Here is a 14,687-nt window from a genome sequence, read left to right on the forward strand (position 1 = left end):
CTCCGCGTACAATCTGAGTCTTGCATTGTTTATCTTAAAAGCGCCCATGAGTTGCTGAGCGGCAAGCTGGGAATCCGAGTGGATCACCACCCGACTGGCTCCAACATGCCGTGCGGCCTGCAATTCGGCTATGAGGGCTTCGTACTCTGCCTCATTATTTGTTGCACGATAGTCCAACCGAACGGATAAATGCTTCCGCTCTCCCTGAGGTGAAAGTAGCATGATCCCAATTCTGCTTCCGAGCCGAGTGGACGATCCGTCCACATATATTTTCCATGTAGCTTCGGGCTCGGGCTTTTGTACCTCGGTCACGAAATCTGCCAAGGACTGTGCTTTGATCGCCGAGCGGGGTTGGTATTGGATGTCAAATTCGCTTAGCTCCGTTGTCCACTTGATGAGTCGTCCGGATGCTTCAGGGTTCAGGAGTACCCTTGCTAGCGGGCTATTTGTCATCACAATAATGGTGTGCGCCAAAAAGTAAGGGCGCAACCTCTGAGCGGCAAGGACCAATGCGAAAGCCAACTTCTCGAGACCGGTGTAGCGAGACTCTGCATCCTTTAAGATATGACTTAAAAAGTACACTGACTGTTCCTCGCCGCTCGGCCTTACTAATGCTGAGCCCACAGCATGCTCAGTTGAAGATAAATAAATGCGGAGCGGCTCACCTACGGCTGGTTTCGCCAACACGAGTAAGGAATTCAGGTAAGTCTTCAATTCCTCGAATGCCTGATCACACTCCTCGTCCCATTGAAACTTGGTGGCTTTATGGAGAATCTTGAAAAATGGCAAGCTCCGGTCGGCGGTCTTAGAGATAAACCTTGACAGCGCCGTTATCCGACCGGTGAGACGCTGTACCTCTCGAAGATTTCTAGGAGGCGGCATGTCTTGCAATGCCTTTATCTTGCTAGGGTTCGCCTCTATGCCCCGCTCGGTCACAATATAACCCAGGAAGCGCCCGCCTTTTGCTCCGAACAGGCACTTCTGAGGGTTAAGTTTGAAGCCATACCTTCTCAATGTTTGGAAGGTCTCCTCCATGTCCGCATAGAGATCAGCCGCCCGGAAAGACTTGATAAGTATGTCGTCCACGTACACTTCCAAGTTGCGTCCGATCTGCTCCCTGAAGATCTTGTTCATCAGACGCTGGTAGGTAGCTCCTGCGTTCTTCAGCCCGAACGACATTACATTGTAGCAGTAAGTGTCGTCCGCCGTGACGAAGCTGACCTTCTCCTGGTCTTCTCAGGCGAGCGACACTTGATGGTAGCCTTGGTATGCATTCAGCATGCATATCAGCTCGCACCCAGCCGTGGAGTCCACCAGTTGATCGATCCGAGGCAGGGGGTAGAAGTCCTTCGGGCATGCCTTGTTCAAGTCTCGGAAGTCGATACAGACTCTCCACTTGTTGCCCGGCTTGGAGACCAGAACCACATTTGCGAGCCAACTTGGGAATTGCACTTCCCTTATGTGGCCGGCCTCCAGAAGCTTCTCTACCTCCGCCCGGATGATTACATTCTGCTTCGCGCTGAAGTCCCTCTTCTTTTGCTTCACTGGCCGAGCGTCCGGTCGGACGTGAAGTTCATGCTGCGCTACGCTTGGCGAGACCCCTGGCAGCTCATGGGTCGACCAAGTGAAGACGTCGCAGTTTCGCCGTAGGCATTTGATCAACTTCTCCTTCTGTTTCTCCTCCAGATCGGATGCTATGAAGGTTGTGGCCTCCGGTCGGGAAGAGTCAATCTGCACCTCCTCTTTTTCTTCATAAACCAAAGAAGGTGGTTTCCCGGTTATAGTATTTACCTCGACTCACGGCACTTTCCGAGCGGACTTGGATTCGGCTCAGACCATCTCTACATAGCATCTTCGAGCGGCCAGTTGGTCTCCCCGCACCTCCCCTACTTGATCTTCCACCGGGAACTTGATCTTCTGGCAGAAGGTAGAGACGACCGCCCGGAACTCTTTGAGAGCCGGTCGTCCCAAGATAACGTTGTACGCCGAAGGAGCATCAACCACAATGAAGCTTGTGGTTCTTGTCCTTCTGAGCGGCTCTTCTCCCAACGATATAGCCAGCCAGACTTGGCCGACCGGCAAGACTTCGTTCCCCGTGAATCCGTAGAGGGGGGTCGTCATTGGCAGTAATTCAGCTCGCTCGATTTGCAGTTGGTCGAAGGCCTTCTTGAATATTATGTTGACCGAGCTGCCTCTGTCAATGAAAATACGGTGAATAGTATAGTTGGCTATTACCGCTCGAATGATCAGGGCATCATCGTGAGGGACTTCAACTCCTTCGAGGTCCCTGGGCCCGAAGCTGATTTCGGGTCCGCTCGCCCTTTCCTGGCTGCAGCTTACCGCGTGGATCCTCAACTGCCTTGCGTGTGCCTTTCTGGCTCTATTAGAATCTCCGCTGGTCGGGCCTCCGGCGATGATGTTGATCTCTCCCCGAGATGCGTTGCCCCTATTTTCCTCCTCCCGAACGGAAGGTCGAGGTCGTTCGTGTGATGCCCGATGGTGAGCTCCGGGCTGCTGACGATGTTGCCGCTCGGGGGATCTTCTTTCTATCCTTTGAACGGGGCTCCGTTGTCGATGTTGCCGGTCTGGTGAAGGAGATGGGCGGTGGTAACTCCTCGGCGCGGGATGAGCGATGGGAGGGAGGCTCCGACAGTCGCGGGTGTTGTGAGTAGCCAACTGATGGAGTGAACAAAACATCGGGGTCCATACCTTCCCCCTGGGCTTGGGCCGATCAGCCGCGACTTGCTGGACGGTGTGCGGCCGAGCGTGTTGATGAGGACGGGCGGCTTCGGCTCGCGGTCCTCTGGGTGGCTGGTGACTGATAGGCTGCTTTCGTTCGGCGGAAACTGGTTGGTCACTCAGGGCTTCTTTTCTTCTCGCCGCTTGGACTTCCTCCACATTGATGTATTCGTTGGCCTTGTGCAGCATGTGGTCGTAGTCCCGGGGCGGCTTCTGGATGAGCGAGCGGAAGAAGTCACCGTCCATGAGCCCTTGCGTGAACGCGTTCATCATTGTTTCCGAGGTGACCGTTGGAATGTCCATGGCCACCTGGTTGAAGCGCTGAATGTACGCTCGGAGCGGCTCCCTCATGCCTTGCTTGATGGCAAACACGTTGACGCTTGTCTTCTGGTGACGCCTGCTACTTGCAAAATGATGGAGGAACGCAGTTCGGAATTCCTTGAAACTTGTGATGGATCCGTCCGGCAGTCTCCGAAACCACCGATGTGCCGATCCCAAAAGCGTGGTGAGGAACACTCAGCACTTCACACCATCTGTGTATTGATGCAGAGTGGCGGTGCTGTCGAACTTACCCAGGTGGTCATCTGGGTCAGTTGTCCCGTTGTACTCCCCGATCGCGGGGGGCGCATAATGCTTCAGCAGCGGATCGCGAAGAATGACGTCTGAAAACTGCCGGTTGATCCGCTCGGGTGACGAGTCTGTTCGGGGCGCCTTTCCTTTTTTGACGTCCCGGACGGTTGCTTCGTCCGATGAAGATCCCTTGTCTTGATTGACTTGCGCTAACTCCGAGGGCGTCTGGAACAGAGCCCGATGAAAAGGTATTGGGGCGGGCGGGGCCCCCATCTGAGTGCCGGCCGACCCCTTATTTTGCCCCCATATTGAGAGCTGCTCTTGCCTGTCTTTGGGTGGGGCTCGACCCCCCGAGGCCGATGTCGCTTGCTGCGCTGCCCGCTCGACCTGAGCCTTCTGCTGTTGCTCCACGATTTTTGCTGCTCGCGCTTGGACGAGTGCCTCAAGCTCCTTGGGAGAGAGCGTTACCAGAAGTTGACGTCCAGCTTCTTCCATCTTCTAGGCTCAGATTCAGGTGCGTTCCAACAGACGGCGCCAATTTGATCCTGTCCGAGCGCTGAGTCGACGGACGCTGGGGACGTGGCACGCTCCGCTGTCTCCGACTAGTAGTGTAGCTCTCCGGCGAACCTGCAAAGAAGCCGAGCCGGGAGGGGTTTCCCGACGACGACCCTCCGACGCTCAAGTCAGGCAACGAGAGAGGCAGCGTAATGTGGCTACAGTAAAGAGTTGCGCATACCTTCGTCGACGTCTGGGGGTCCTTATATAGGACCCCGGGGAGGTGCGGGCACGCTTCTCTATGCGTGCACGCTTCCCCAAACATACCTTAACAAGCCTCTGTTAGAAAAGTACCTTTGACGCCATTCCACAATTGTCCGAGCATATCCCGGATGTGATGGTGGAAGCTTCTGCCGTATGATCCTGTGTACGGCTCAGCCGCCAACTCTACTGCTTGTCGGCGGCAGGCGTCTCGAGGATGATGTTATCCCCTGTCTCCTTTGTCCTCTTGCGTTCCTTGTCTGCTCCAGGGCCGAGCGGGTAGGCCGCTCGGCAGGCATATAACTTCTGCATCGGTCGTATGCTTGGATGAGACTGCTCCCGCCTGTGTTGCCTTGTGCACCGGCCGAATGGACAGCCCGCTCGGCCCTTGAAACCTTTTTACCTTGAGCATCGGAAACCCGACCCCTAGTCGGGTTGTCTTCATTCGGTTCGGGGGACTCACGGCCGGTCGGCCTACATCACCCGGTCAGTCGGTCCTCTTAGTCCGGTCGGCCGGTCTCAGGGTTGAATCTCTTGACCTCTGACCTCCACGCATCGTTGACCTTCCGCCAACGAGTATCCCCCGTCTTTATCACCGGATCAATAAGAAAAGTCCAGACCTGACATTTTACTCAAGTTTTCTATGCTTTTCGGTATTACACCTTCAATCTGGTTATGAGTGAGGGACAATGTTCCCTCGGGATAAACAGTTGATTAGTGCATGAGGTGTTGTTATCATGAAGTTTGGGGGTTAATTTTTAGCTAGTAGTCAGGTTCCTGCCCTCTCCTATGCACTGGTCACTGTCTGGACTAGTAATTATCCATGATTTACCTCCTCATAACTTAAAAATGGGCTTTGTAGAATGTCTCGGGTGAACGTTATCATTTTTTACCGCCCTGAGTGAGGGATAAACCTTCTACGTTTCTGAGGTTTCCAATATTTTCTGGTATTTCTCCACTGATGGAATTCATGCTAAAAGGAACTGCAGATATCTGAGATGGACAAAAAATGTTGGTATTCTTCTAGAAATCCAATTACCAAATAGAGATAAATGATGTAGATGAGAGAGATTACCAACTTGGTAGGGAATTTCTCCTTTGAAACTACATCCCGAAAGGTCCAAGTACTGCAACTGAGTTATTTATCCAATTGAGTCAGAATCTGATGGCCAGATAAGTTGTTCCCACATGTATCTAAATGCTTCAAATGTTTCAAATGAAACAATGAAGGATGCGACTCGCTTCTGTTTAAAATATATGGTAAAAGATGATTCGTTCATCCTAGTATTTTGTGAATCAGTCTTTAGATTAATACGGAGGAGATAAATTATAGATGACTACTAACTATTAATACATGTGACAAGACATGGGGGGAAATATATTCGGATAGGTTGAATTTTGATCCTAATATCTCATATGATAATCTCTCATATCTTAACTATCACACCATCCCGAAAAGATTCACTTCTGTTTAAAACAGTACCAGATGGCAAAGGATAAATTATTAAAGAGAGGTCAAGTTTGATAACATGACCTGTGACGTTGCAACCTACACCTTCCCAACTGCGGCAATCATTGCCCTTCCATGGAGATAGCCGCCTCTCAACGTCAGGGAAGCCACTCCTCACGCTCAGGAGAGCCTCCATCTCCTTCTCTATGCACGGTTGCAAAGATCCAGAGAAAAATAAGAAAGAAATCTAGAAGAGGTAAAGAAGAAGGTTGAGTGTAGCTGCAACAGCCATGAGATGCTGCTCAAAGAGTTGAAAGCCATATCAACAAGAACTTCTGCAATATTGTCTCCCTCTCTCCCTTATTTAATTTGGATCAAAATTAACACGACATAGCACTTATTATGGAATTGGTGCTTGCCTAACTATTTCTATTGACTAACTTTCCACTTGCTCCATGCTTTCATGGAAAGTACCAATTCAATAATTTTACAACATGCCTTATTTATGCACATGATTCATGCAAAAACTAAAATTCAATAAAGTTAATCTACAAATTCTGTTGCACATCACTTTCATCATATCTCCATTTCCACTTGCCACAATTATTCTCCTAACTCTTGACTCGAGGGTCAACTATATCGCGTGTGTGGAAGACTTCGAAAACAAAAATCTAATGTTGGCAAAGATCGTGTAGAATGCATTCAACACTAGCAAACCAAATGGTATGGTACTGCGGTTGGTATTGCACAAGAGGATCAACACTAATGAGGTTCTATTGACCAAAAAAAGGGGTGCTTTGATCCTTGATAAACTTTGATATCTTTGGAGAGAAAACCAGCTAAAAATGAAGATGACATGTTCAAATCATGAAGATTCTCAATTTAAGTTAGTAAAATTCTATCATATATGGGATGGAGGTTGATCGGTGTCTAACACATGTTTGAGGAAAGGAACTATAGATAAACAATATGGTTCGCCTTAAGCACACTTCTTATACATGATCCATAATTAATGGTGGGTTGTCTTCCAAGTACTTGTTTTGGAGTGGTTCCCCACAAAGCTTAGGGTTGCTGATGTAGGACAAGTTGGCGAAGGTTTGCAGTTGGCTGCCAGTTGGTATTTTCCCAATAATATTGTTGTAAGACAAGTTTAGGATGCCCAAAAAATTTAAAGCGGAGATGATTGAAGGAATTCTACCCAATAAGTTGTTCTTTGAAAGTTCAAGTGATTCTAGTTGATCCATGATACCAATTTCATCTGATATGTTTCTTGAGAAATGATTTATAGACAAGTTGAGGAAGCGAAGGTCATGGAGGTTTGTGATCTCTCTGGGATGTCATCTGAGAAATTATTGTTTAAGAGGTCAATGCTTGTGACAATTGAAAGCAAAGTGGTGAACGGAAGTTCTAAATCCTTAGCAGTTATGATGATAATCTCTATGCACAATAAGGAACCAACACGCAATGGAGTGAATTCTTTTTTGTTCTGGTTTGTAATCATGAAAAAACATCCCAAAATGTGGAGGTAAAGAGCCAAAGAAATTATTGTGAGCCAGATCTAACACTTGGAGAGTTGGGATCTGAGAGAGCTTTGATGGAATTGCAGCAGTGAAATTATTTGACCTCAAGCTAAGGACTCGCAATGATGATAGTGTCCTTCCAAACAAGCTGGGAATTGCTCCAGATAATTGATTCCAGCTCAAATCAATAACTACAAGTTCATTGCAATGTTGCAAGGTTGCAGGAATTGTATCAGATAAACTATTATTGTTCATGTGCAGTGATTGCAGTGTGGCTATGAGCCCAAATGTTCTAGGGATGCCACCAGATAATTTGTTATTGGAAAGTCGATGATTGCTAGCGATGATGCATTACTCCAATAATCTGGGAGTGTTCTAGATAGATCATTGTTGGGAAGGTTCATAATTTGCAACTTTCTTTGTGTACAAAAGGAAGAAGGAATGTGCCATTCAGTTTGTTGTTAGACAAAAACATATAGGAAATGCCATCAACCTCACTCCAAATGCTTTTAGGAATTTGTCCTGAAAACGAATTGTGAGAAATGTCCAAGTATACAAGCAAAGTATTCCTTCTTGGTACGGAGTCTTCAAAGTTGTTGTAACTTAAATCAAAAACACTTACATTCTTGAAGCATTCTAAAGAGCCCGGCAACATCCCTCTCATATGATTGCTAGAAACATCTAGCACCATGTTGGATTAGCACCAGCTCCAAAACCAATCTGGAAAAACACCTGATATTCTACTGTTTGATATGTCTAGCTTATATAAACTGGTTTGGTTCTGTAGCCATGGAGGAAATTTAGGTCCCAAGTTGCAAGACCACATTATGATTTCACTTGCTTGAAATGGAGGAAGCCAATCTTGGCTCATCTTAACTGACAAGTTGTTCTTAGATATATCTATGCAAATTAAATTTGTGAGATTGGCAAAGTGAGCTTCTGTGATGTCTCCAACCAAGTAGTTTGAAGATATAACTAAGCACTCTAATGCAGACCAAGGATGCCGGAATCGATCCAATCAACTGATTGTTCTGCAAGTGAATGGAAAGATGTTTATTAGCTTTGCATCTTGATAGTTGTTCAAAGAATTCAACAACTCTCCCTGTTATAATGTTATCCGAGAGATTCTACTCAAGTTGCATAGACTTCCCAAGGCATCAAGAATCGATCTACTTATGTTGTTCTCAGAGATACTGAGATGTTCTATCTGAAGGAGATTTCCAATTGAATCTGGTATATCTTTCCATTAATCTGATTATCTGATAATTCCAAATTCTGCAATGCAGTTAGATTGCCAATAGTCTCTAGTAAGCCTCTAACAATTCTATTAACAGAAAGGTCCACATCTGACATTTTACTCAACTTTCCTATGCTTTTCGGTATTACACCTTCTATTTGGTTACCACTGAGTAACAAGCCTTGTATGTTTCTGAGGTTTCCAATATTTTCTGGTATCTCTCTGCTGATGGAATTGCTTCTCAGGTCCAGCAATTGCAGATTTCTAATATGGGCAAAAGATGCAAGTATTTTTCATTGGAAACCACATTGCAAAAGGTCCAGTGCTGCAATTGAATTAAAGATCCAACAGAGCTAGGAATTTGATGGCCATATAAGTTGTGCAAACTTATATCTAAATACTCCAAATGTTTCAAATGAAACTGATCCGGTGATAAGATCGGGCTCCGACCCGCAGGAGGTCAGCGCCACGTGGAAGGTCAAAGTCAAGGCGGTCAACACCCTTAGGCTAGCATCCGATCGGGCGACCCCGTCAGCCGATCAGACTAAGGAATGACTGGTCCGACGTTATCACAGCTCGGTCTCGCACCGAGCTTCTGACGCTCAAAGGCCCAGTATCACTAAGGTAGGCACCGACTAGCGGGACATGTGCCAGGCGGACATCCAAATCGGCCAAAGATCAGATCACAGCCAACGGAAACACGACCCAGCAAGCCTAGATGGTGGAAGTATACAAGCCGCCGACCCGCTCGGCCCAAACAGTGGAAGTAGCCGAGCGGCCTCCCCGCTCGGCCCTGATAGCAGAATTAGCCGCGTGGCCCACTCGCTCGGCCCACAGTAGACAAAAGCAGGATCGACTGATATCCTCCTCGAGACCCATGCCGCAGATAGACAGCATGGTCGACGATATGATCAGGCAGAGAATCGTACGACGGAAGCTTCCATTGTCTTGTTAGGATATGCTCGGGCTGTTGAGGTATGATGTTAGGTACGCTTTTCTGACACATCCAATTAGGGAGAGCTTTGAGATGCGTGCACGTCTCGAGGAGCATGCACGCACACTCCTGGGAGCCCTATATAAAGGACCCCAAGCTTCGACGAAGGTAGGCTCATTCTACTATAGCTACAGTTATACTGCCACTTTCGTTTCGTTGCTTGCTTGCTGCTTTTGCCAGAGATCTGACTTGAGCGTCGGAGGGCCATCGCTGGGGAACCCCTCCCTGGCTCGGCACTGACGCTTTTGTGCTTGTAGGCTAGTCTCATTGGAGGTCCACGCACGGTCAACAGGAGCGCCACATCCCCAACGTCCATCACCTCGACTCTCGGACAGGATCAAATTTGGCGCCGTCTGTGGGAATGCACCTGCATCCGAGCTGAGAGGATGGAAGAAGCTGGGCTACTTCAAACGGTGACGCTCACTCAAGAGGAGCTCGGCACACTTGTACAATCGCGAGCGGCAAAATTAGTCGAGCAGTAGCAGCAAAGAGCACTAGCCGATTGGCTGGCTCCACAAGCAACATTGGTTTCGGGAGGCCGAGCGGCCCACGAAGACCGACTGGAGCAATTGTTCATCTGGGGGCAAAATAAAGGGCCGACCGGCACTCACGGGGAGGCTCCACCCGCGCCTATTCCATTCCACCGAGCCTTGTTTCAAACGCCCTCCGAGATTGCTCAAGCTAATCAAGGAAGGGACTCTTCTGTTGGTGCAATGTCCCTCAGGTCAACCAAGCTGAGTCTTGGTTTGGGTTTAGATGTTTGACAATAAGATATTGATTGAAGAAGAGTCAAGTAGGTCAAGGGAGTGACCGGATACTTGACTGGGAAGTCCTAGTGAGTGAAGCTAGGCAGAAGGAAATCCTGGTGAGTGAAGCCAGGTGGAAATCCTGGTGAGTGAAGCCAGGTGGAAATCCTGGTGAGTGAAGCCAGGTGAAAGTCCTAGTGAGTGAAGCTAGGCAGATGGAAAGTCCTAGTGAGTGAAGCTAGGCAGATGGAAAGTCCTAGTGAGTGAAGCTAGGCAGATGGAAAACCCTAGTGAGTGAAACTAGGTGAAAGTCCTGGTGAGTGAAGCCAGGCAAGGGAAAATTCAGATGGATCAAGGATGATCGGACATCTGGTGTTGGGAAGTCCAAGTAGGTCAAAGGATTGACTGGATACTTGGCATGAGGAAATCCAGATGGGTCAAGGTTGACCAGACATCTGGTGGAAGTCCAAGTAGGTCAAGGGAGTGACCGGATACTTGGCACGACAAGAAAAGTCCAAGTGGGTCAAAGGGATTGACCGGACACTTGGTGGGGAGTCCTGGCAGGTCAAGGGAGTGACCAGATGCCAGGCATAATGTTCCAACAGGTCAAGGTTGACCGGATGTTGGTTAGGGAGGTTTGAGACTTGGTTTTGGGCAAAAACCAAGTGCTGGATCGATCAGTGGATCGATTCAGGCTCTGGATCGATCCGTGCATCGATCCAGACCTTACCCAGCGAACAGAGAGCTTCTGGATCGATCCAGAGGTCCCAATCGATCGATGGATCGATTGGGACGCGGCTGCTTAGCGCGATAAGAGCTGGATCGTCAGAGGCGCTCCGGATCGATCCATGGATCGATCCGTGGATCGATCCAAAGTCTCCCCGATCGATTGGGAACATTCGAATCGATCGGGATCCGACCGTTGGCGTCGATAAAGGCCGCAGGCGCACGATTCCTTCGGTATCTCTTCTCCGATTCACTCCAGATCTTTCGCCAACTTCTCCACAGCGCTCTCAAAGATCAGATCGCCAGTTCTTGAAGGATCTTGGAAGCTTTCCAAGTCAAGAGGCGGATCAAAGGCAAGAAGAGAAGCTAGAGTTAGGGTTTTCTGTACTCATTGTAAGCTTTGCGCTTGTATTTTGTTTCCCTTTCCTTTCTTCTTGTACTGAGAGTCTTGTAGGGCTTCTCCGCCCTCGGTAGTTACCGAAAAGGAGTGTTTTCATAGTGGAGGGTGCGTGCGTGGTGTGGATCCTTGGATTAGTCACCTCTTGTGAGGTGGATACCAAGTAAACCAACCTTGTTAGCGTTGTGTGATTGTTTCTGTTATTTTCCGCTGCATATCCTTGAAGAAACAAGCAACGCCGAGCAACGAGCGAACGCGACGAGCTATTCACCCCCCCTCTAGCTACTTTTGGTCCTAACATCTTCTTCAGATAAAGCGCCCGTGTGGGACGCAAGGAAAGGCAAGGAGCCCCGAGCTGATTCGTCGCCTGAGCGGATCAACCGCCAGTTCTCCGAGGCAATCCTACAGGATCCGCTGGCAAGGCACTACGCTCCCTTGACGATTGGAGAATATAACGGGTCGACCGACCCAGACGACCATCTTGGTAAGTTCGATAACATTGCTACTCTTCATCAGTATACAGAGGGATTTAAGTGTTGAGTCTTCCTCACAACACTCTCCGGCTCGGCACAACGATAGTTCAAAAGGCTGCCGGACGGGTCCATCCAAAGCTTCAAGGACTTCCGAACGACCTTCCTACATCATTTCGCTAGCAGCAGGCGCTACCAAAAGATGAGCGTCAGCCTATTCTCCATGAAGAAAGGTCCCAGAGAGTCCCTCCGGGCATACATCCAACGCTTCAACCAGGTGACAATGGACATCCCCTCAGTCTCCTTGGAAACCATGATGAACGCCTTCACCCAAGGGCTCGTGGATGGGGACTTCTTCTGGTCGCTCATCTGAAAGCCGCCTCGGGACTACGATCACATGTTGAAAAAGGCCAACGAATACATAAACGTGGAAGAGGCCTAGGCGGCAAGAAGAAAGGAAATGCTATCCGAGCCATCAGCGCCGACCGAACGGAGGCCGCCGATCAGCCATCAGCCACCACGCGGGCCCTAGGTCGAAGGAGCACGACCACATCAGGAAGCAAGGCCACACGCCGTTCAGCATGTGGCCTCCGGGCGCCCAAAACCGAAAGGAAAGGTATGGACCCCCATGTTCTGTTCCTTCCATCAGTTAGCAACCCATAATACCTGCGACTATCGCAGATTCAACCCAGTCACCCAATCAGTGCCCAGAAGTTATTGCCGCTGGTCTCCCTCTCCTGATCGGTGACAAGGGCACCACGGTACCGAACGACGAGAGGAAGTAGGGAGATCATCGCAACAACCCCCTCGAAGGAGCACTAAGCCCGATCGAGCTGCACACGAGCGAAGCAGACCGTCCACTCGGGAGGAGGAGAATAGGAGCAACGCGGCGCGAGGCGAGATCAACATTATAGCTGGTGGATCGACCAGCGGAGACTCCAACCGAGCCCGAAAATCATATGCTCGACGACTGGAGATCCATGCCGTTGGTTGCAGCGGGGAGAATGCGAGCGGGTCCGAGATCATCTTCGGCCCCAGGGATCTCGAAGGAGTTGAAGGGCCTCACGACGACACCCTCATTATCCGAGCGGTAATTGAAAACTATACCATTCACCGTGTATTCGTTGACATAGGCATCTTGGTCAATATCATCTTCAAGAAGACATTTGATCAACTCCAAATCGATCGGGGTGAGCTGCTGCCGATGACAACCCCGCTGTATGGGTTCATCGACAATGAGGTCCAGCCGATTGACCAAACCAAGCTGGCCATATCACTTGGAGAGGAGCCGCTCCGGAGGACGAGGGCCACGAACTTCATCGTGGTGGATGCCTTCTCAGCTTACAACATCATTTTGGGCCGACCGACCCTCAATGAATTTCGAGCGGTCATCTCAACCTTCTGCCAGAAGATCAAGTTTCCAATGGAAGATCGGGTAGGAGAGGTAAAGGGTGATTAGTTGGCCACTCGGAGTTGCTATGTTGAGATGGTCAAGACGGAGGCGAAGTCCACACGGAAAGCACCCTGGCTGGAGGTAAATGCCGTAACCGAAAAGCCCCCTACTTTGGTTTATGAGGAGAAGGAAGAAGTACAGATCCACTTGAGCCAGCGAAAGCAATTACCTTCATTGCCGCCGATCTGGAGGCCGAGCAGAAAGCTGAGCTGATCGCATGTCTCCAGCAGAACCACGATGTGTTCGCATGGTCGACGCGTGAACTGCCCAAAATCTCCCCAAACGTTGCCCAACACGAGTTGCACGTCCGACCTGACACTAGGCTGATAAAGCATAGAAGAGAGACTTCAGTGTCGAGCAGAATTTGATCATCCGAGCAAAGATAGAAAATCTCTTAGAGGCCGGCCACATACGTGAAGTTCAGTTCTCGAGCTGGCTTGCCAATGTGGTGCTGGTCTCCAAGCCCGGGAATAAGTGGAGGGTTTGCATCGACTTCCGGGATCTCAATAAGGCTTGCCCAAAGGACTTCTATCGCCTACCTTGGATCGACCAGATGGTGGACTCCACTACCGGATGCGAGTTGATATGTTTGCTGGACGCGTATCAAGGATACTATCAAGTGCCGCTTGCCCGAAAAGATCAAGAGAAGGTCAACTTCATCACAGTCGACGATACGTACTGCTACAATGTTATGCCGTTCGGATTGAAGAATGTTGGGGCCACATATCAAAGACTGATGAACAAAGTGTTTCGGCGACAGATCGACCACAATATGGAGGTATATATGGACGATATACTAATTTAGTTCCTCTGAGTTGCTGATCTATGTGCAGATGTCACAGAGACGTGCCAGACGTTAAGGGCGTATGGGATCAAGCTAAGTCCTAATAAGTGTCTGTTCGGCGCAAAGAGCCAGCGATTTCTGGGCTATATCGTTATCGAACGGGGATTCGAAGCGAACCCTAGCAAGGTGAAGGCGCTACAGGATATGCCGCCCCCTAGAAACCTGAAGGAAGCCCAACGTTTCACCGGGCGAATAACTGCATTGTCTCGGTTCATTTCCAAATCGTCCGACCGGAGCCTGCCTTTCTTCAAGATATTGCGCTGAGCCATGAAATTTCAATGGGACAAGGAGTGCGACCGGGCATTCGAGGAACTCAAGGAGTATTTGAACTCGTTGCCTGTACTGGCTAAGCCAACCGTCGGTGAGCCGCTCCGAATCTATCTGTCCTCGACCAAGCATGCTGTCGGCTTAACACTAGTCCGTCAGAACGGTGAAGAACAACCAATGTATTTCCTATGTCATATATTAAAAGACGCTGAGCCCCGCTACACTGGTCTCGAGAAGCTTGCTTTCGCATTAATACTTGTTGCTCGGAGGCTCTGCCCATATTTCCTCACGTACACTATCATTGTGATGACCACTATTCCTTTGGGGAGAGTCCTCCTCAATCCTAAGGCTTCTGGATGGCTGATCAAGTGGACAACAGAGCTCAACGAGTACGATATTCAGTATCATCCCCAAGCGGCCATCAAGGCACAGTCCTTGGCGGATTTTGTCACGGAGGTACAAAATCCTGAGCTCGACTCAATCTGGAAAATATATGTGGATGGGTCGTCCACTCGGCA

This window comes from Zingiber officinale, chromosome 7B, assembly GCF_018446385.1.
Source record: "Zingiber officinale cultivar Zhangliang chromosome 7B, Zo_v1.1, whole genome shotgun sequence".
NCBI lineage: Eukaryota > Viridiplantae > Streptophyta > Magnoliopsida > Zingiberales > Zingiberaceae > Zingiber > Zingiber officinale.